Source organism: Puma concolor, chromosome A1 (assembly GCF_028749965.1).
Source record: "Puma concolor isolate L17-30 chromosome A1, mPumCon1.1.hap2, whole genome shotgun sequence".
Classification (NCBI taxonomy): Eukaryota; Metazoa; Chordata; class Mammalia; order Carnivora; family Felidae; genus Puma; species Puma concolor.
Window position 1 is genome coordinate 221,422,008 of NC_141667.1, and position 22,905 is coordinate 221,444,912.

A 22,905-nucleotide genomic window follows, 5' to 3' on the forward strand; every position below is an offset into this window, starting at 1 on the left:
CTCAGCATGTGATCGGGATAGGATTTTCTTTGGTTTAAGGGCCTGTCACCACATTTGGGCCCTTGAACAAATTTGAAAACAAGGATGATTCGTTTGAAGTCTGCCTGTGGGCCTTTTTATTCTCCCAATTTGGCTTTCTGGAAGAATGTAAGGTTTAAAGACATGGTTTGACTTGCCCAAACTCACTCTGCATGAGGCTGGTTGCCAGGTGCTTGGGATCCTCTCCTAACTTAGAAGGTTGGAGCACAGTTAGCATTGGGACCCAGGTTTCCCAGCTGGCCAGGGGTTACCTTCCTGACTCAGCACGCCTCTTCCTAAAAGCTTGCTGCAAATGTAAAATACACCAGAGTTTGAAGATTAGTATATAGAATGAGTGTAATATGGCTCATCAATATTCTCCTATTCTCTGTATATCAAAATGACCGTATTTTGGACATATTGGATTAAATAAAATATATTATTAAAATTCATTTTACATTTATGTAGTATTGGGGCTGGGGCCAACCATCATGGCTTCTAACAGGTCAGAACAGGAGCCCGGCATTTCTTCACACGTCCCAGGGAGACAGGATTATAAACCTCCAAATTCAGTGAACCACACTGCTCCCATCCATCATTCAGGAAGAGGAGAGGAGAAAAAATAGAAAGGGAGGAAGGAATATTCTACTAACCAGGTTGGTAGGAACACTTAGACAATACATGTGAAGGCCCTGAGCACAGCGCCTAGAATAAAGTGCTTAATAAATATCTGTTCCTTTCCTTTCAGTTTTCCTCACTGAAATCTAAAATTTAGGGCCCTCTGTTAACTTCCATAAACATTATATGATTCAAATGCATTTTTTCTCAAATGCAAACAGACCGTTCATGCATAAACTGAGTTTAATTGCATCCCCCCCAAATCAGTTTAGGAGCAGTGCACTCTGACTTTCTGAGAACTTCTATGCCTTTTCTCAATTACAATACTTATTTATTTATTGAAATATACTTGACACACAATGTTACATTAATTTCAGGCATCTAACATAGTGATTCAACCAGTCTATATGTTATGCTGTTGTCACAAGTGTACCCACCATCTGTCACCATAGAGCGCTATTACAATACCATTGACTGTGCTCCCTGTGCGGTATCTTTTATCCCAATGACTTTCGGATGCCATAACTGGAAGCTTGTGTCTTCCACTCCTCTTTACCCCTTCTGCCCATCCTCCACCCCCCTCCGCCCTGGCAACCAACAGTTTCTTTTCTGTATTTATGGGTCTGTTTCTGCTTTTTGTCTGTTTGCTTGTTTGTTTGTTTTGTTTTTTAGGTTCTACATAGAAGTGAAATCATATGGTATTTATCTTTCTCCGTCTGACTTATTTAACTTAGCCTAATACCCTCTAGGTCCATCCACATTGTCCCAAATAGCAAGATCTGATCTTTTTTTATGACTGAGTAATATTCCATCACATGTATACTACATCTCCTTTATTCATTCATCTATTGCTGGATACTTGGATTACTTCCTTATTTTGGCTATTGTAACTGTACATAATGCTTCAGTAAACGTAGGGGTGCACATATCTTTTCACATATCTTTTCACATATCTTACTTTCTTTGGGTAAATAAATACCCAGGAGTAATTACTGGTCATATTGGTCATATTACATACTGGTCATATTACATGATCATATGGTATTTCCATTGTTAATTTTTTGAGGAACCTCTATACTCTTTCCGACAGTGGCTGAACCACTATGTTCCCACCAACAGTGCATGAAAATTCCTTTTCCTCCACATCCTTGCCAATACTTGTTATTTCTTGTCTTTTTATTTAGCCATTCTGATAGGTATGTGGCGATATCTCCTTGTATTTCCCTGATGATGAGTGATGTTGACTGTCTTTTCATGTATCTATTTGGCATCTGGATGTCTTCTTTAGAGAAAGTCTGTTCAGTTTCTCCATCCATTTAAATCAGATTATTTGTGTTTTTGGTGTTGAGTTGTATAAGTTCATTATAAATTTTGGATATTATACCCTTATCTGATATATCATTTGCAAATATCTTCTCCCATTCAGTAGGTTGCCTTTTTGTTTTGTTGATTTTTTTTTTTCCTGTGTGAAAGCTTTTAATTTTGGTATAGTTCCAATAGTTTATTTTTGCTCTTGTTTTCCTTGTGTAAGCAGATGTATCCAGAAAACTGTTGCTCTAGCTGATATCAAAAGATTGCTGCCTGTTTTCCCCTAGGTATTTTATGGTTTCAGATCTCACGTGTAGCTTTTTAATCCATTTTGAGTTTATTTTTGTGTATGATATAAGAAAGTGGTCCACTTTTATTCTTTTCAAATATATTATCGCTGTTAGAAGTAGTATTATCTTCAGTTTTTACATTAAAAAATTGCTTTTAGGGGCGCCTGGGTGGCGCAGTCGGTTAAGCGTCCGACTTTAGCCAGGTCACGATCTCGCGGTCCGGGAGTTCGAGCCCCGCGTCGGGCTCTGGGCTGGTGGCTCGGAGCCTGGAGCCTGTTTCCGATTCTGTGTCTCCCTCTCTCTCTGCCCCTCCCCCATTCATGCTCTGTCTCTCTCTGTCCCAAAAATAAATAAACGTTGAAAAAAAAAAAATTTAAAAAAAAAAATTGCTTTTATGTCTTCTCTCCTAATTCCCATCTGCTGTTTTTTTTCTGGAGTTAATTGAAGCAAATCATAGACACATATACGTTTCAGTTATAAATAGCTCACCATGTATTGCTAACTAAGGACTTAAAAAATAACCACAATACCATTATCTTACGTACGAAATTAATAATGCTCCCTACTATAATTTCCATTTTCCAGGTTCCCCAATTGCCTCCAAAATGTCTTCTTAGAATTGGCTTGCTTGAATTATGTTCTTTCCTTTTAAATCCCATTTTTCTTGTTCTCTATGTCCCTACAAAAAATATTTAAATAATCTTTCAAAGATAAGATGGGATAGTGATACAGTAATTCCAGTGTAATTGAGAAAATATGGCAAAGGGTGAATACAACTAAGAAAGGGAGGAGACAACCAAGGTTGGATGAGGGGACAGAATGCCAGCTGTGATGTACATACGCCTTTTTCCCAAGAGCCATATCTTAACTTCAGTGTTTTCTAGTAGGCTCTACAAAGAGGACCCCAAGTTGATAACACACAATAAAATTGCTTGGAGATGCACAATCTGAGAGATATTTTCCTGTGGATCCTGACAAAAGGAATACTGGGTAATCTGAAAAACCACATTCTCCGTAGTTCAAGTTCTCTTGAAACACAAGAGCAATGAGTTTCAAAAGGACTTAGAAGAATCACATCCTGAGCATTCTAACGCTACTTCCGTTAATCAGTTCCCTTATAGCGTGAACATATCTTGAGGTTTAGTCATGACCATGCCCAGATCCCTGTAACAGCTGCCAGGCTGATCTTTCCTAAAGCTCTCCCACCTCCCCCAGCTCAGCCTGACCGGCCTGAAGAACCCTGCCAGGTTGATCTTCCTAAGGGACCACTTTAAGCCAGATGTGGAAATGGCACTGGTTTGAACACACTGGATATTCTCAAACTTTATTGTCTGAAACTCCATTTGCATTCAGCCATGACCCATCTTTCCATGATATCATCTTTCATCAGATCATATTATTTATGAAATCCAATTGTAGAAGAAATAGATCCAGTATCATTCCTCGGCTACATCAGGGTCATCAGTGAGATGGCAGAGTCAAGGCATCTGGCCTCACTCTGCTTTTTGAAATCTATTGAAAACAACTAAAATCGTTTTTGGAAATTGGAAAAGAAAATATACATAAAACTTGAAAACGGGCCAAATCCTGATTAACACAGTCAGGTTGGGCTTGATTAAAAGAGGAGGCTGAAAGCAAAAGCACAACTCTCAGCACTCAGGTAACACAGAGCCTGCCTGAAATGGGCTGAGCATACCAAGGAAAGAAACCATTGGCTTCAGTGAACAGCAAGGTCTCGGTGGGAAGGCAAACTCGGGCGGGGGCATCCCTGAGCCTTGTGAGAGGACGCAGAGCTCAAGGAGGAAAGGAGGAGACATGCCATCTTTACTCAAAAGGAGAGTAAAAGAGTGGGCGTGGCCTTGAAGCTGAAGGGAGGTAAATGCTGAATGCCGCCATGTTGACCATCACAGCTGGCCAACCCTACTTCCTGCGGAAATGGGAGACGAAACCGCAGGGCAGAGAGAAATCCAAGCTGATGGTGGACCCAGTTCACTTCTCTGTACTCTCTGCCAATCATCCTTTAGAAAATAGTTCACCTATAAAGAACAGTCCACATAAATCAGTGAGTAATCTCGTAAAAGTATGACTAATAATGTGAAAGGAGTCTGTGTGGAACATAATGCAAATACAGTGCAAGAAAAATAAATGAAGGGGACGTGACAAAAGGCGGACTAACATTCCAGAAAATTATGCCATAATGTAGATAAAAATCGTAGAAATACTTTCTCATTACAAACTTTTTAGAATGGCTTTTCTGAAGCAATAATTCAAAGAAGAGCCATATTGGCTCAAGTAAGGCATAGTTAAACAATGGAAAGTAATTAAAATAGAAAAAAGAATCTGTAAGTCTCTGGAAAGAGATAAAAGAACTAAGGAGTACTTACAAAAGTGAAAACTAACATTAGCAACAGAAAAAGAGATGCTGCTTGATTATAGGGCAGGGATAAAGAGAAAAGAGCTGGAAAAAGTAAAGGAAAATAAATAGGAATGAACCAACTATTTAAAATGATTGGTGAGAAAATGATAGATATGGACAGGAGGAAAAGAAATTTCAACTCCCCCATGGATGGTGTCTCTATTAAAGGAAACAGAACAAATACTCAGATATTTAAGTATAAACACGACCAAATCCATAGTTTGAAATAGGCCCAACTATTCCAGGGTGGGGGTGGGGAGGAAGAAAGAAAGAAAAAACAGAATCAGCAAAATTAGCCTGAGACATGGTTTAGTGAAGTTACTCAACTTCAGAAACAGAGAAAGACTTTAGGCCTATAAATAAATAATTAATTAAGATAAAACATAAGAGGAAAAATTAATTTTAGTTTCAGACTTTTTCTTAGCAACATTAACTTCCAGAAGATGGTGAAAAGGGTTTGCCATGTCCTCAGAAAATGTGTGACCCGAGAATTGGTTTCTTAGTCAAATTGTCATTTGATGTTTCCAAGCATGCAGGCACGCCAGGCAAAGAGAACTTCTGTGTCCTTTCTTAAGAAAAAAATTTCTGAAGGTGCCAATCAAGAGATTAAGGGAGTAGCCATGCTGGTGAGGAGAGTAAGCGCTCAATTCGTAGAATCCGTAGAATAAAGGCTAAGCAACTGTAGGAATTTCAGTAACAGAATACCAAATAACAAAGAAATCATAATACTAGTACAAGAAGCCAAAAGTGAGCGGTAGAGAGAGGGAAAGAAGCAGTATAAGTATGGGTTCTTTATCACTGTTTGCACGATTTCCAGGCATTTTAAAATGATAAACTAAGTGATCGAGGGGGTCAGTGTATAAAGTATAAAGGTAACAACCAGAAGCATTAGTGGTAATATACTAGGCCAAAATTGGGCAGGGTAGGAGAACAAGATGGAATAAGTGTGTGTGGTAATTTTCTCATCGTTTGTAGTGATGAGTCATAAAATACCATATAAGAATTTTAAACTGTGATAACACTACATAAAGCTACAAAGGTAACCACTAACAGATCCCAGAATAGACTATAAACCTTTGGAATGATCAGAATGAAAACACACATTCAATAAAGAAACCAAAGACCATATAGGAAAATAAATATGTGTGTGTATGTGTGTGTGTCTTTAATTTGTGTTTGTATAACATTATAAAGGAAAAATGCAACTAAGGATGATCAAACTGTGGCCAAATATTTTTCTCATGGCAAGAAATGTAAAATCTATTGAAAGAAAAAAAAAATTCTAAGCACAGAACACAAAGCACAATCCAAATATCTCAGACACAGATAGCTAAAAGCATGCCCAGTAAATGCAGCAAGAAAAGTAGTGATATTGTTATTATTAGTTCAGGGTGAATTAAGACAAAATTATTAAATATAAAGAAGGACATCTTGATAAGCACTGATGAATCACTATATTGTACACCCGAAACTAATGTAACACTGTTTGTGAATTATATTTGAATTTAAAAAATTAAAGAAGGACATCTCACAACGAAAAGGGTAAAATCCTTAACGAGGCTCTAATTTTTCTGAATCTATTTATGCATCAAATATCAAAGCATCAAAGTACATGAAGCAAAACCTACTGGAAATATAAAGAGAGCTAAGAAGGAACTTACTGATAGAGGAGTTTTAGATTCCCATCTCTCATGGTAATAAGAAAAAAGAGGTAAGAATAAGCCAGGTCTAAATAACATAGTTAATAAGATAGATCTAAGTGGCACACACACACACACACACACACACACACACACACACACACGTGCACACGTGTGTCTATTTTTCTAATTATATCAACAAAATGAAAAATATATCTTGTTTTTAACTATTCAACCTTGAAAACAACTGAAATGAAAGAGTCTTCAATAAATTCTGCCAAGTTGAAAAGGTGCCGAGCAGAATGCATTCTCTTAGTTTAAAAAGCAAAACAAAACAAAACCTTATACATTAATGACAAAAACAGACAACAAAAAACTCTACCAACCAGAAATTAAAAACCCCAGCACAGGGGCACCTGGGTGGCTCAGTCAGTTAAGCGTCTGACTCTTGGTTTCAGCTCAGGTCATGATCTCATGGTTTGTGAGTTCGAGCCTCGCATCAGGCTCTGCACTGGTAGTGCAAAAGTGCAGAACCTGCTTGGGATTCTCTCTCTCCCTCTCTCTTTTCCCTTCCCTGACTTGTGCGCGTACTCTCTCTCTCTTTCAAAATAAATAAATAAATTAAAAAAAAAAAAAAAGCCAAACACAAAGAGTAGGATCTGCCATACAAAAATCCTGGGTGAAGTCATTATTCATCTTATGCCAGTGAATTGTCATATCACTTTCTGGGCTCACTATTTCACTTACTAGGCTCCCCCCCACCAACCCCCCAAAAAAGGAAGAATGAAATTACTTTTGTCAATATGCTTTATCTAAACTAGAAATTTCCTAATAGGCATGTACAACTGTGCTACTGAGTTCATTCTGATTCCTTATATAGGTGTGCTAAATTTACTTAGGAAATTTTTTTAAGTTTTTATTTATTTATTTTGGAGAGAGAGAGAATGAGAGAGAGAGAGAGAGAGGGAGCGGGGAGAGACAGAGGTGGGGGGACAGAGGATCCAAAGTGGGCTTTGTGTGTGTGGATCCAAAGAGAGCCCGATGCAGGGCTCCGACCCACTAACCATGAGATCATGATCTGAGCCTAAGGCAGACACTTAACTGACCGAGTTACCCAGGCACCCCAGATACATTAAGGATTTAATTGCATTAGCCATGTAAGAGAATAAACTATTTAAAGTTTTTTTTTATTTGAATTTCTGCCTTGGTTTCAAATAAACAGACTTATTTCCTTGTGTATTGACAATATGAATAGCCCATTGGAGCAGTGTGACTCAAGCAGGTAAGTTGAGGCTGTCATCACCAAGATGGCACTGCCATTGTATTGACGTTGGAATCTGAGAACGGAACTCCTGAGTGAGCCTGCCCACCTTGTTGTCTACTTGGCCTGCCTTGGCTGTGTGCTGATGAAATCCCTCTCTCTCCTCCACATCCTGCAGCTAGACAGACATTCTCTTCATATATAGAGTACATTCTGCTCTGCCCACTCTAAGATCTGGAAGCCTTAGGGGCATAGAAATGACAGAATAGTCCATTCTCCTTTTCCTGCTGGATGTCTAGCACCTGGCCCACACTAAGCCTTCCAGATGACTGTGTTGTCCTGAGTCTGGGCTCTCCTGACTCATTCAGGGCCTGGCCCACTCACTTCCCAGGAAGGGACTCTTGGGTGTTGTTGGCAGAGCCAAAGCCTGACTGAGTCAGAGACCTTGTTCCGATCATCTTCTCCAGGGACTTTCATCTAACATTTAATAATTATCCTCTCCTTGTACGGCCTGGTTTATGCACGCATTACTCAGCTTTTGTATTAATTCCCTTTCATCTTTGTTTATATGTAAGTAATTGCTAGGAAAATCGTGTTTTATTGAGGAAAAAACAAGGAAGCACGTAGCCAATGAAAATCCACTTCATTTCTATATAGAGTGCCTGTTCTCATTCCTTCGTCAAAACCTGGAGTTGGGGAGGAATTGGCGTACAACCTCTGATAAAATGTCTTTGATTCACCACGATGTTTAAACCAGCTTTTGCTATTTGGGGGATGTGCTTTGTAGCAAAAGCATCCCGATGCAATATTATGTGTAATAATGATAAGAGGGTCTACTTCCTTTACAAAGGCAATGGATCTTGAATTTATCTTACTGGTTCAGGGGTACTATCGACACAAATTGATTCACATATGTCAAGCATTAACATATGCTTTCAAAAAGCAGGCACTGACAGGACTGAACTCATCAATTCCTTTGTAGTTGTTTGCAATGATTCACAGAACAAGGCTTCTTTGATCTGTTTCTCCTTTATGCACATCACAAACACAGGGGCTCACTACGGCTGTCAATGTCAGCTGACGCAGATGAATACCTACTTTGAGAAGGCTAATGTGGCTATCTGCTATAGCTTGTTCTTTAATGAATTCTAGAAGAGATCACATCATTTTCTCAGGGACCTACTGAGGATTCTTTTCTACATCTGCTTCCAATACTATTTTTTAGGAATCTCCTTTAATGCACATGATTTTGCTAATTTTTCAACTATTGTATGAGATTTCTTTCCCTTGCCACACAAATATGCAATAGGACAGGGAACTTATAATAAACACGGGCTTCTCAGGTGTCAAACCCAAACATTTCAAAACATTTCTCAAAGCAGTCTCATGTCCAGCTGTATAGCCTTGTTTTGTTGAAATGTTGGACAGCTCTGATGGCTGGAATTTGAAAAATATAAATTGCACAGAACACATTGCAAATATAGCCATTGTACAGTGAATCTCTATCCCTGCTGCCATTTGTGCTTCTTTAACATGGCTCACTGCTAAATATGTGGATATTTCCCTGAGATGATGTGGAGTTTTGCTGAACGAATAGACCTTGCCACTGCCCATATTACCTGTATGAGTGCTGTGATGGCAGCTAGTCTTTAACAAGAAGTTTCTATGTCCCAGCCCCTGTAGTAAGTGCTTTGCAAGCATTATTGCATATAAACCTCACAACAACTCAAGAGTTATTATCATCATCATCATTTCATACAAGCAGAAATTGATGCTTAGGTATAGTTGGAAGAATGGGTTCTTGAAATCCCTTTTGTCACAGAAAGAAACCAGGTATTCTTGGAGAAATGGCTGAATTCCACATCTGGAGCAGGAAATGTACATGATCAGCCTAGAATGTCTTGTCTTAAAGTTTTTTTTTTTTTTTTAATTTAAATCCAAGTTAGTTAGCATATAGTGCAATAATGATTTCAGGAGTAGAATCCAGTGATTCATCCCCTACATATAACACCCAGTGCTCATCCCAAGTGTCTTCCTTAATGCCCCTTGCCCATTTGGACCATCCTCCCACCCACAACCCCTCCAGCAACCCTCAGTTTGTTCTGTATATTTAAGAGTCTCTTTTGTTTTGTCTCCCTCCCTGTTTTTATATTATTTTTGCTTCAGTTCCCTTATGTTCATTTGTTTTGTATCTTAAATCCCACATACAAGTGAAGTCATATGATATTTGTCTAATTTCGCCTAGCATAATACACTCTAATTCCATCCACGTTGTTGCAAATGGCAAGATTTCTAGAATGCCTTGTCTTACCAGACAGCAATGGAGCTAGTGAAGACTTGTAAGGTTAGGATGAACAACCTATCCCAATTTGCCCAGCACTTTCCTCACTTTAAAACCCAAAGTCTTGTGTCACAGGAGCCCCCTTGGTCCCAGGCAAAATGGGATAGTGGTCATGTCAAATAATAATACAATCATGTCAAAGGACATGGGAGCCAACTTCAATAGGCCCCCGTAGGACAAAGAAGGATAATTTGAGTATAAACAAAGATAATAACTACAGTGTATTGAAATACATCAAATAAATATAAATCCATGAGCTCATAGTGATACAAAACCCCAGCCAGTTGGTTATTATTGGAGGGAACCAACTCATTATTTTGAAAATCAAGTCTTTATCTGGCCTTTCTTAAATAAATAGTACTCTTCAGTATCCTGGTTGTAGATCAGGGGGAGTTTCTTCCTACAGAAGTATTCCAGCTAGTATATGAAGAAGGAAGATAAAAATTAGAATAATACCATTTTTCAACCTCTAATGAATCCAGACATTGTGCATAATCAGCTTCTAATTTCACGAAAAGAGAGACAACCAAATATTATGTGCCACCTGTTGGAAGAACTAACACCACCTATGAAGAATTCGTCTAGATTTAATTACAGGAAACCCAGAGGACACAGGGCCATGTTAAACAACACCCAGGAATGCAATCAGCAAAATACAGACTGTGGGAAATTCTACAGGACAAACGACCAGTTTTCTTCAGCCAGTAATTGCATGGAAAAAAAGATGAAAGCAGAATGTACAGATTAGAAGAGACTTAGATATATCCAACCAGTTACAATGTGCCTTGGAAAGTGATTCAAACCAACACGCTATATAAATTATAAATTTTGAGAGAATTATAAATTTAAACACTGGTTGCTTAGTTGATGATGCGAAAGAATTATTTAAAAAGTTTTAAGTGATCTGGTAGCCTGGTTTTATCTGTTTTACAAGTATCCCTTTGTTTTGAAGATACGTACTGAAATGTTATGAGTTAAATCATATGATAATTTAATTATCTGGGATGTGCTTCAAAATAATATGAGGGCGTGGGGGAGTGGGTTACAATACAAATGAAACAAGACTGGCTGCATTAATAATTGTTGAAGGTGGGTGAGAGGTACATGGGTATCATATACTGCTGGATCTATTCTTATACATTTAAAAAATTCTTTATAATAAGAAGGATGGGGTTTGGATTAAGTTCTTAATATCCTATGGCTAGAAAGTAGATGAGCCAGGATTTGGACAGACAATTTTAGTCTAGAATTGATTTTCTAAGTGCTATACTACCTCAAAACATATCTTGAAATGTGGATATTAAACAGTGGCAGAAGATCTGGACAGAAGTAACTTGCCACTTCTCATCTCCCCAATGATAGTCATTTCGGAGTCTAAAATGTGGGATGAGTATAGTGCATTGAATTTTAGGAAACTGAGCTCTTCCTAAATGTTCTGGTTCAGCTGTAATAACGCTTCTATATTTATTTTTCTGCCCTTTCTCTCTGAGGGAGAGCATCTCATTTCCCTAGGGGATGCATACATCTCTTATAAAGAATCTCTCACAAGACAATAATTAAGTTTCTTCAAAGAAAAGTCTGCTCCAAGTCTTTACTTTTCCTGAAAGGTGACACTTAATCTCAGTCATTTTATGTGTGTATTTCACTTAAGGGTTTTCTAAATCAATTCAGGGTTGACTTGTTGACTTTATTCCTGCTTCTCAATAGAATTATATCAAAATTCTGGTTGCCTGAAGCCATCAGGGCATGGGGAGGGAATGGGAAGGGTATCTAGTCTTGGCATCTATCTATGGGGCATCTCCTACCTTATCATCAGCCATATTGGTCCCTAGGCACTGGTAGATATGCTCATAGAGCTCTGTTTCCCCATATAGTCTCTGATGTAAAGTCTAACCAGATCATTCTGTATCTCTCTTGCCCCATGGTGAGGACCTTCAGGTCCCCTGCCTTCTGAGAGAGCACAGTTCTCTTGAATGCTCTTCTTCACCACGGAAGCTTTCTCAGGACCTTTTGCTCAGGTCCGCTGGACTTCCCATTTAGTCTAGTGCTGTTCCATCTACCCAGGTTAGGTAAGAGATCTGCACATGTACTGCTCCTCCAGACTCCACCTAGGAAACAAAACACTGGTCTCTTGCACCCTCAGAACCTCAAATTGCCAAGCGCTCCATCATGGAACCACCATTGTGGATTTTCACCTCCAGAGAAGAGAGAGTGCAATATCCCTTATGAGACTCCCTTAGTACTTCCATATATATATATATATATATATATATATATATATATATATACACACACACACACACACACACACACACACACACACATATATATATACACACATATATGTATATATGTGTGTGTGTGTATATATATATATATATATATATATACACATACTTATACACACACACACACACACACACACACACACACACACACACATTTGGTTCCTCTTTTAACCCAAGGACTTTTTATCTAGTGTCCAATGGGCAGAAAATTCACTGTGCTCACGCAATCTTCCAACTCTTGTCTCACATCTGGACCTCATGTTTTAAAGCTCAAAAGCAAAGAATTAACATGTTATTTTTGTTCTCCACAGTGAGCTGTGACTTCCCTACAGGCAACAGATCCTCCATATCTAGCTGGCTAAATAGGGGAGGGTCATGGGTTAACGTTAAAACACCATCTTGCCACACGGGGATTGTAATTGTACTGAATGGGCTGCCATGAAGTCCATGAAACCTGGAGTTCTTTCTCTTACATAACTACTTTTGAAGGAAAGTAGATTCAACTGATTTTTTTTCCAGCAAAAGCCGCTATGACTTATGCCATTTTCTTTTTTAAATGGGACTAAACCCTCTTGCTCTTGTTACAGCTAATTAGACTGAAAAGCAATTTATCAGACACAGACTACTACTTATGAATTGCACATGAGGAAAACTGACAATCTCTGAGGTGGCTGCGCAAGATATTTGACCAAGGAGGTTAAACATTCAACCAATACTGAGTTGGTACAAACTACCTCAACCACATCCTCCCATGTATGGTTAATAGGTGGGTAGATGAACAAAGAGAAGATAGATAGTGCCTTTGCGCTAAGGTGGCCATTGCAAAGAATGCTGAGCAACTTGTTGGCAACTGTAATTTGCACTGTGTACTGCATGGCGGGGAATTTTGGATACCGAGATGACCGTGTGGTTGCTGGGGTTAACTTCCACACTACCTCATGTTTTGTATATATTTGCATTGAATCTGCATCACTTGGGTAATCTAGCATGTATCTTTCCTGGGTCTGATAAGTACCATGATACCTACTGTCTTAGTCATCTTGGGCTGCTATAACATGAATACCATAGACTGGGTGACTTGAACAATGGAAATTTATTTCTCACGGTTCTGGAGGCTGGAAGTCAGAGCTCAGGGTGCCAGAATGGTGAGAGCCCTCTTGCTGGTTTGCAGACTGCCTTCTTAGGCTCTCTTTATTTCTGTTTATAAGAGCATCATGAGGGTTCCATCCTCAGGATCTAATTATCTCCCAAAGGCCCTACCTCCTGATGCCATCCCATTGCGGGCTAGGGTTTCAACATAGGAATTTTGCAGTGGGGACACACACGCATAGTCCCTAACACCTACTTCATGGGATGTGAGGATTTAATGAAATAAAGTATATAAACTTCCTACCACAGTGCCTGGCACATACTAAGTAGAAGCCTAATATGTTTAAAATTTCTTACTGATTGATTATTATTGATTGACTCATTAACCTGTTGCTACTGTAGATCTTTGGTTGAACCAGTGGCACTAAAATATTTTCACTCTATTCAGGAATCCTCAAGAGGCTGAACAATCATTATTTAGTGATCATTATTACTTATTAAAGAGTCACTGTTTATTTGTGACAGTACTAGGAAACTCAGTGGCAAAAGGTTTTGCATTTCTTTTTTCTCGAAGTTAGGAACTCTCTTAGGATAGAGAGGATAAGAAAGATCCTGTTATCCTCCTCCCAAGATTTCCTAATTTCCTGAAACAGGTAATTATTGTTGCTTTTTGAATTGAGAGGAGAAAAGGAGTGACATGATTTGTTAAAAATTATCACAAGCAGGGGACCATCTGGATCTCCTGACCATGTCCGTAATGCTTTTTCCAGAAGGTTGTACAGTTTCTGATAACAAATGCATTAGTAATCTATGGCTGCATAACAAATCACCCCCACATTTAGCAGTTTAAAGCAACTGCATTTATTAACTCATAGTCTCTGAGAGCCAGGAATGCAGGGAGAGTGCACCTGGGTGTTTCTGGCTCAGTTTCTCCCAGGAGGTTGCTTTTGAAGTTGCTGGTCAGGGCCTAAGTCACATCAAAGCTCACCTGAGATGGAAGGATCTGCCTTCAAGTCCATTGCCTCAAGTTCCTTGTGGGCTAGTGGACTGAGGGCCCCAGTTCCACATTAGCTGTTGGCCCCAGGTATCTATCATTTCCTCAGCACATGAACCTGTCAATGGGGCATTCAACATGGTAGCTGGCTTTCCCCAGAATAAATAATCCAAGAGGGAATAAGAAATAGAGTGACCCAAGAGAGAGAAATGTGGTCATTGAAGTGTCATATTCTTTTTCTTAGAATTGAGTCATAAAATCCAGCTCTCCTCAAAGGGAATTGCACAAAGGTATGAATGCCAGGAGACAGGGGTCATTTGGGGCCATCGTGGAGACTGTCTATCACACAAAGATACATCTGACACAGTCCTGGGCAAAGAAACGGCTGGATCTAAAACCTCAATTCCATAGTTGGTTGCTTGGAGACTTTCTGTCTGCATGGAGAGTTCTAGTGTGAATATATAAGAATTCAAAAAGAATTTGCAACAGGTATAAAAGCAGATCTAACACCACATTATATTCATTATATATATGACGTTATTCACTTGAATGGATAATGAGACTGGAATGTTGGAAAGAGGGCTATACTTATACTTACATTCTTTGAGTCTTAGGCCTGCTTACACTCACTGACCATTCACCAAGTGTCACTAAGTTTTCAGGCATTTTTGTTCAGACAACAGCTCTACTCCAAAGACAATGTAGGAAGTATACTTAGAGACCATCCAAGTTTCTACATTATGGATTTCCCACAGGAGGCATCTATCACAGAAAATGTTAGAACTTATGTCATACTGTGGTTGGATGGCTCTGCATTCACCGGGAGCTTCTTAGTAAATACATGAAAATGATTCTGTCTTTTAAACTTTATAGTCTTCTTGAAATATCTCTGCATTAGTAGCTATATTCATTATAAGACTATCAACAGAAGATATTTTGACAGGGACACTTCTTCTGCCTTCCAAAGTCTTTGAATCCATGATCAAGACGAGCAACGCACAGAAAAGAAATAAATATGGCTGGTACTGCATAGGGTCAATGGGCAGAAGGACTCCAATTTCTGCAAAGGCCATGGGAAGGAAAGGAGGAAGAAAGGTTTCACTTGGGAAAGAACATCAGAAGCCACAGGAGAATAGGCACTCCCACACATTGCCAGTAGGAAGGTACATTTTTATAACCTCTGTGGAGGTCAATTTGGCAATATACATCAAAATTACAACATACTTAGATCTTTTGACCCAGAAATTCCACTTGAAGGAATTTATCTTAAGAATACACTTGCATGCATGTGATGTGATGTTTGTAGAAGATTACTCACTGCAACACTGTTCATAGCAGCAAAAGACTGGAGTAATTTAAATGTTCATCACTAGAGGAATGGTACAAAAAAAATGGCATGTGCTCATAACGTAAAATTACCTAGCTGTAAAAATGTATGAGGTGGTCCACACAAAAACCTGTACATGGATATTTATAGCAGCTTTATTTATAACTGCTAACACTGAAGAACTAAGATATCCTTCAGTAGATGAATGCCTAACTATGGTAACATCCACACAATGGAATATTATTCAGCACTAAAAAAAATTCAAGACATGTGAGAACCTTAAATGCATATTACTAAGTGAAAGAAGTCAATCTGAGAAAGCTTATACTGTATGATTCCAACTATATGATGTTAACGGAAAAAGCAAAACTATAGAGACAGTAAAAAGACCAATGGTTGGCCGGAATTAGGGATGAGAAAAGGGTGAGAAGGCAGAATATAGAGAATTTTTAGGGCAGTGAAACCATTCTGTGCAATACGATAATGGTGGTTGCATGTCATTACATATTCGTCCAAAGCCACAGAATGTACACCGCCAAGAACGAACCCTCACTTAAACTGTGGATTTTGGGTAATGATGGTGTGCCCGTCATGTAGGTATTTCAGTTGTAACAAATGCACCACTCTGGTGGGGGATGTTGATAGTGCAGGAGGCTGTGCCTATGTGGGGACAAGGGGTATATGGGAAATCTCTATGGTTCCAGCTGAATTTTGCTGTGAATCTAAAACTGCTCTAAAATACAAAGTCTATTTTTTAAATAGTGTGACGAAGCTCTTTGTGTAGTAACACATAACATCTTTAAGATACACTGTTAAGGAACGAAAGCGGGGTCTCTCCTATGAGATCACCTGCTAGGAAAAGAACTCGTTAAGAGGTGCACCACCTTCTGAACGTAGCTCAATGGCGTGAGGCGGTGTTCGTGTAATTTACCACTGGTACTTATTTGCCTTTCTTAATATACTAAAATGTTAAGTATACTAAAATGGCGGGTGGTGCTCTATTCAAAATATACCTTGTCTTATTTTTTTTTTTTTTGAGCTTTATTTTATTATGGTAAGAACACAACATGAAATCTACCCTCTTAACGTATTTTTAAGCGTACGATACGTTATTGTTGACTATACGTAATTTTTTAGAGCAGATCCCTGGAGCTTAATCACTTTGATTAACTGAAACTTTGTGCCCCTTGACTAGTAATTCCTCATTTTCCTTCGCCCCAGTCCCTTGACAATCACTACTCCATTCTTCGATTCCGTGAGTTTGACAATTTAGGTACCTCATGTAAGTGGATCGCACTATTTATCTTTCTGTGACTGGCCTATTTCATTTAGCGTAAGGTCCGCATGGTGCATCCATGTTGTCACACGTGAAGGATTTCCTTCTTTTCTAAGGCTGAATAATATTCCATTGTGTGTATATAGCACATTTTCTTTATCCATTCATCTGTCAATTGGCATATACCCTTTTTCCACATCTCGGCTATTGTGAATATTGCTGCAGTGAACACAGGAGTGCTAATATCTCTTTGAGGTACTGATTTCAGTTCTTTTGCATAAATGCCGTAAGTGGAATACCCAGATCAAATGGTAGTCCTCTTTTTAGTTTTTTGAGGAAGCTTAGTACTGTTTTATAGAGAGATTGCACCATTTTGTGTTACTACCAACAGTGTGCAAGGGTTTCAATTCCTCCATATCCTCACCAGTGCTTGTTTTAAAATATGCCTTGTCTTGGGGCGCCTGGGTGGCGCAGTCGGTTAAGCCTCCGACTTCAGCCAGGTCACGATCTCGCGCTCCGTGAGTTCGAGCCCCGCGTCGGGCTCTGGGCTGATGGCTCAGAGCCTGGAGCCTGTTTCCGATTCTGTGTCTCCCCTCTCTCTGCCTCTCCCCCGTTCATGCTCTGTCTCTCTCTGTCCCAAAAATAAATAAAAAACGTTGAAAAAAAAAATTTAAAATATGCCTTGTCTTGGGGCGCCTGGGTGGCGCAGTCGGTTAAGCGTCCGACTTCAGCCAGGTCACGATCTCGCGGTCCCCGAGTTCGAGCCCCGCGTCAGGCTCTGGGCTGATGGCTCAGAGCCTGGAGCCTGTTTCCGATTCTGTGTCTCCCTCTCTCTCTGCCCCTCCCCCGTTCATGCTCTGTCTCTCTCTGTCCCAAAAATAAATAAACGTTGAAAAAAAAAATTAAAAAAAAAAATATGCCTTGTCTTACTTTTCAAGTCATGCTTCGCTCCCAAGAATATCAGCAGCAGCATCTGGTGAGAAGGGCAGTTCTATGAACTCCCAAGTGCTTCTATGGGTTGCTCCACATCAGGGTGCAGATTCATAGTACATCCAGATTAGCCAGTTTATCTTGACTGAAAAGCAAACAGTTCATTAATCATAGCATAACCTCCTCTCACCCTGTGTCCCTATTGCCTGCCTATAAGGGAAGCGACATATTTATTTATTGAACAAAACAAAACTCCTGCTTCCAACTAGCAGGAGAAAAGGTCAAATTGCCAAGCCATGATGTAATCAAAGAGCAAATGGTAAATAACTCTGAGGTCACATCTATGGTATAGAACTATTTGGAAGAACAGTGGAGTCTTAGGCAGTTAGAATGCCTTTAATGACACTGAAATGGAAAGAATGTGAGCATGTTGGCAAAGTTAACTGGACGGGGACTGCTTTTGGCCACCTCAGAGGGTCCAAACAGGACGGAAATTGGTGGGAACTCAGAGCTGGTGCTCTTTAAGAGAAGAGAAGAAAGAAAGGGAGGTAGAAGAATGGGTCCGTTGTTTCTGGAAGATAGGAGCAGAGATTGTCAAACTCTGAACCTTTGGTTTAGGGGAGAAATTATAAGGAATGGGAGTGACCTAACCCAGAAGGCAAAGAGCATATTCCCACTGGCTCCGATGCCCCTAAAATTCTTTCCAGATGCCTGACTTCATGGAAGGGGAGAAGAAGTGCCAAAGAGAAAACAGGAGGCAAGAGGAGGTAGTGAACCAACAACAGAAAACAAGGGGAGGAAAGTACTTCACATCTCTTCTGAAGAGATCATTTTATTTTCAGTTCTCCCAGAAATTATATCAGAACAATTTTTTTCCTGAAATAATATATACAGCTATTAATAGCATAGTATTCCCTATTAGCTTCCACTCTTACCAGAATAGGGAAGGCAATTCCCTCAATATTGACTGAGAGCCCCTGTGTTAGGTGCTGAGGTACAAAATGAAACCAAGGAGTCCTGAGGACCCGGTGGCAGAACCGTGTAAAATATGGTTTCTCTGAACATGACCCCTCTGGTCAGAGGTGGGTCGGCCAGGGCTTTGTCTGTTCAAAGCCAAGCCCAGCCACATGGGATAGAGATCGGATGTGCTGGGGCGGACCAGGGGCCAAGATAGCCAGGGATCTGGCTTTGAATCACTCTGGTATTCGAGCTTTTTTCCCTGAAGAAAAATGAGAAAATACTGGTCATGTGGCTGTTGAGTATTTTTCAATAAGCAAGCCTTATTTTTATCATGTTATGAAATGCTTGTCCCCGAGAGCTCTCTTTAGGTGCATGGTAATTGCTGCTATACCAGTCGGATGCCCTCATGCCAAGAGGCTGGCATTTTGATTTTTGTGCGCCCTAAGCACTTTTACCTCTGTCGACCTCTTCCCCTCAAAAACGAAAAAAACAGATTAAAAGTTATATTTTCAAATTTTATTTTTTAAATTATATCTTATAACTGCATTTGTGTAAAGATGCATATTATATCTAAATTTTACATTAATATTATATATAAAACATTTTTCATCCTAAAAGTGGATATTTTTGCCTCCTGAATTGAAAAGAACTTACAACATTTCTGTGGGCCCCTAACGTCTCGTGGTCCTAGCGATGACCTGCTACGCCTCATGTGGAAGTTGGTCCCAGATGCCACCCTAAGCCTCCCTGCCACATTAACGCCTCCACTGGAGATGGCAGTAGAGGTAGATGGCATCGTTCTGAACTCACTGTGGCCTCATGCCCCAACCAGCTGGCAGGTAGAGACGCCACATTAGCTCTTCTTCCTACGCATGTGTTCAGGTCAGTGTTGTTTCATATTTCTTGTAGCAGCTCAAGGCATTTCACGTGTCTTTTCACTCTGCTGCCTGCTGTATGTCCCGCAACGGCATTCACAGAGACGAATAGGATGAGTTGTACAACAGAATCATTCAAGCGGTAGAACAATTCTGAAACACAAGTGGGGAGGAATTGCTTGCGCTTCTCTCATGGATTAGCTGAAAATCCAATGCAAGTAGTCAGTGGTTATTCAATTCATAACAAACACTGCTGATGGAAAGAACCAACAGAGAATAAAATCGACAAAGGCTAAAGCTGCACATCGTGAGACTTACTATTGCCAAGCGCGGACAGGAAAACTAAAATCCTGGCAAAATTTGGATCTGCAAAATTGGACACAGGAAAATTGGATTTCATAAAAATAAAAGATACAGAACACATTGCACATTGTCAAAACTCTATGAAAGATGATAAATCAAAAGCAACCAATGAACAAACCCTTGAGAAGGTGAAAAGGCAAATGGAAAATAATTAATCCTGATTCAAGTAACTTTTCTAACGCGAATGCACGATATAAAAGTATCACTGCATTGTAAAGAAAAATTTTCATAAATTAAAGCGTGGGTAATAGAATTCACTTTGGAAAATTAATTAATGTGAATAAAATTCTAATTAAAATTCTAGGAAAAGCAGGACTGGAAATATGCAGGGCAACAAGAGATGAATTGATTGATTTTTAAATATTTATTTATTTTGAGAGAAAGAGAGAGGAGAGAGAGAGAGAGCGAGAGAAAAAGAATCTTAAGTAGGCTCCACACTGTCAGTGCAGAGCCCCACACAGGGCTTGATCCCACGACTGTGAGATCATGACCCAAACCTAAATTAAGAGTCAGACACTCATCTGACTGAGCCACCCAGGTGCCCCAACAAGAGATTTTTTTAAATGGCAGAATTTGCCTCCAGCTGGCTCGTGGGGCAAGTGCAACCTCATAGAGAATAAAAGCAAAAAATCTCCCTTTGTAAATGTTGTCTCCTTTGATCCCACATCCCTCACATCCACTGGTATCTGGAACTGTCCTTTTAGAACATTCCAATGCAGTTATAGTAGAATCTGTACATGTATAACTAAACTAACATTTTAAAACTTTATTGCAGGAAAAGAAACTTTTAAAATAAGATGTTCTTGGGGAACCTGAATGTCTCAGTCAGTTAAGCATCCAACTCTTAATTTTGGTTCAGGTCATGATCTCATGATTTGTGGGATTAAGCCTTGTGTCGGGCTCTGTGCTGACAGCATGGAGCCTGCTTGGGATTCTCTCTCTACCTCTCTATGCCCCTTCCCCACTTGCACATGCTCTCTCTCTCTCTCAAAATAAACAAACTTAAAAAAAGTGCTTTAATAACTTAAAAGTGTATTAAGACTTTGGGACCCTATATCTCTTTACACCATTTTAACTCTGAATTTTGGTTAATTCCATCATTTTAATTATTATTACAATTATTATTAGAGCTTCTCTAAGACTGAAGTTTGCAAAACCTGTCTGGATAGAGCAAAGTTGTCACATCAGAGATCTGTGTACATTCAAGAGAGAAAGAGAGTCTTCTGGGTTTAGAATAAATTGACTCATTAACAGGAATGTAGAGGTGGGCATTGCACTTTGGAGAGCATTGTTTCTATTCCAAATTATAAAATTATATATCCCAGTTAATATTACTAGAAGCAATTTCAATGGTTCCCTTTAGTACAATAGGTTGTGAGCCTCTCAGAACGTAATTGGTTGCTAAGGAAAACCATGAGAAAATAGACAGAGATATAAGATAGGCTCCAATTTCTCAGAAGTACCTTCTGATCCAATCATACCAACTATTCCCAGAGCTTATGGCCTCATCATCTTTTAAAAATCACATTGCCTTGAAACACCTGTATCCTAACCCAAACTGCTATATTTTTGCAGTAAGTATGTCATCTGTGATTACACTTCCTAGTTTTTGGCATGTCTGTAAGTAGAGAGCATCAGGCTGATACTGACTATTCAGGAGCTCCCCCAGAAACATCTGGAAGCTTCCAAAATCAGGACAAAGAAATTCCAGTTCCCTTTTGTACTCTCCCTAGAGCTGTCCTTCTGAATTTAGTTTTTCACCCAAAAGACTCTTCTCTGGGTGTCATTTCGTTCAGAACCTGCACTGTAGAATAGGCCAATATTTAACAATAATACAGTACAATCAGCTAATGTTGATACAGAAGACTTTCAGCTCAGAAAATAAAAGGTTGACCTGGAAAGTTCCTTAGAATCTGGCAGTTTCAATCTATTCACTTTACAGACAAAGAAATATTATAGATATATAGAGATGAGAGAAAATGAGAGGAAGAATCCATACTCTTTTTTACCATTAGAACAAGGCATTCGAGAAAACATAGGGAAATGAACAGAAAATTGTAGACCCACCTAGTGTCTAGGAAGAAAACTCCATGAGCCATCTGTCTTACTGACTACTATATCTCTAGTTCCTCACCCATGCTTGAAACTCAAAAAACTTTGTGTTATGAATAAATGGCAAACTTTAAGTAAATCACCTAAGTACATACCTAATTGTGGAGACGAGCAGAATGGGCATGTGAATGGACCTGGAATGCCTCTCTAGATTGCCCAGCAACAAGGGAGTGGAGATTGATATTTCTACCTCTTCCAGGTCCTAAATTCCTTTAGGACCAGAGACATCTCTTGTTCCAGAGGGAAAAGTTGTTTCCAAACTCAACTTCCCACAAATTTAGGACCCCCAAGGCCTCCAGGTTCTAGGCCTTTGGCATTTCCTAGCAATCCCTTAAACAGCTAGAGTCTAAGGTTGGGCAAGTTGGTAGCTGAGCTCAAAATATTTATTCCCCCGGAGCAGGACTGCGCTCTCACTGAGGGTCCTGATCTGGAAAGACACTCCACTCCCATAGACAGGAAGACCAGGAAGTGGGATATCCCCTTGGATCACTGTCCCTGCTGAATGTCTGTCTCTGCTCTGGCCACAGTGTGCCTTTCTGGGGATGCCAAGACAAGAGAGATATCTGTGGAGCCATCTTTGAGTTTTATCTTTCTCACAGCTGGTCACCTGACCTCAACTCACAACACCAGAGATAGTATAGAATCGTAGTCATTTTCAGAACCGGAAGCTATTCCCATTTTACAAATGTGAGAACTAAAGTCCAAATAAATGTGTGTCTGGTCATAAGTCACATGGTGAGTAATGGCAGGGTTGGAAGAGCCCCTGCCTTGTCAGATTGGTTATGTAGTCACTTAGGTT

At 39.6% G+C, this 22,905-nt stretch overlaps 1 long non-coding RNA gene across 1 annotated transcript in view; it reads left to right on the forward strand.

The window, feature by feature from the left end:
• The window catches only part of LOC147584784 (uncharacterized), a 111,374-nt gene extending 92,432 nt beyond the window's left edge, over positions 1–18,942 (forward strand). Inside the window, exon 3 of the long non-coding RNA XR_015255965.1 lies at positions 18,504–18,942. This is a non-coding gene — a long non-coding RNA (uncharacterized LOC147584784). The remainder of the gene's footprint in view (positions 1–18,503) is intronic.
• The last annotated feature ends 3,963 nt before the right edge of the window (positions 18,943–22,905 follow it).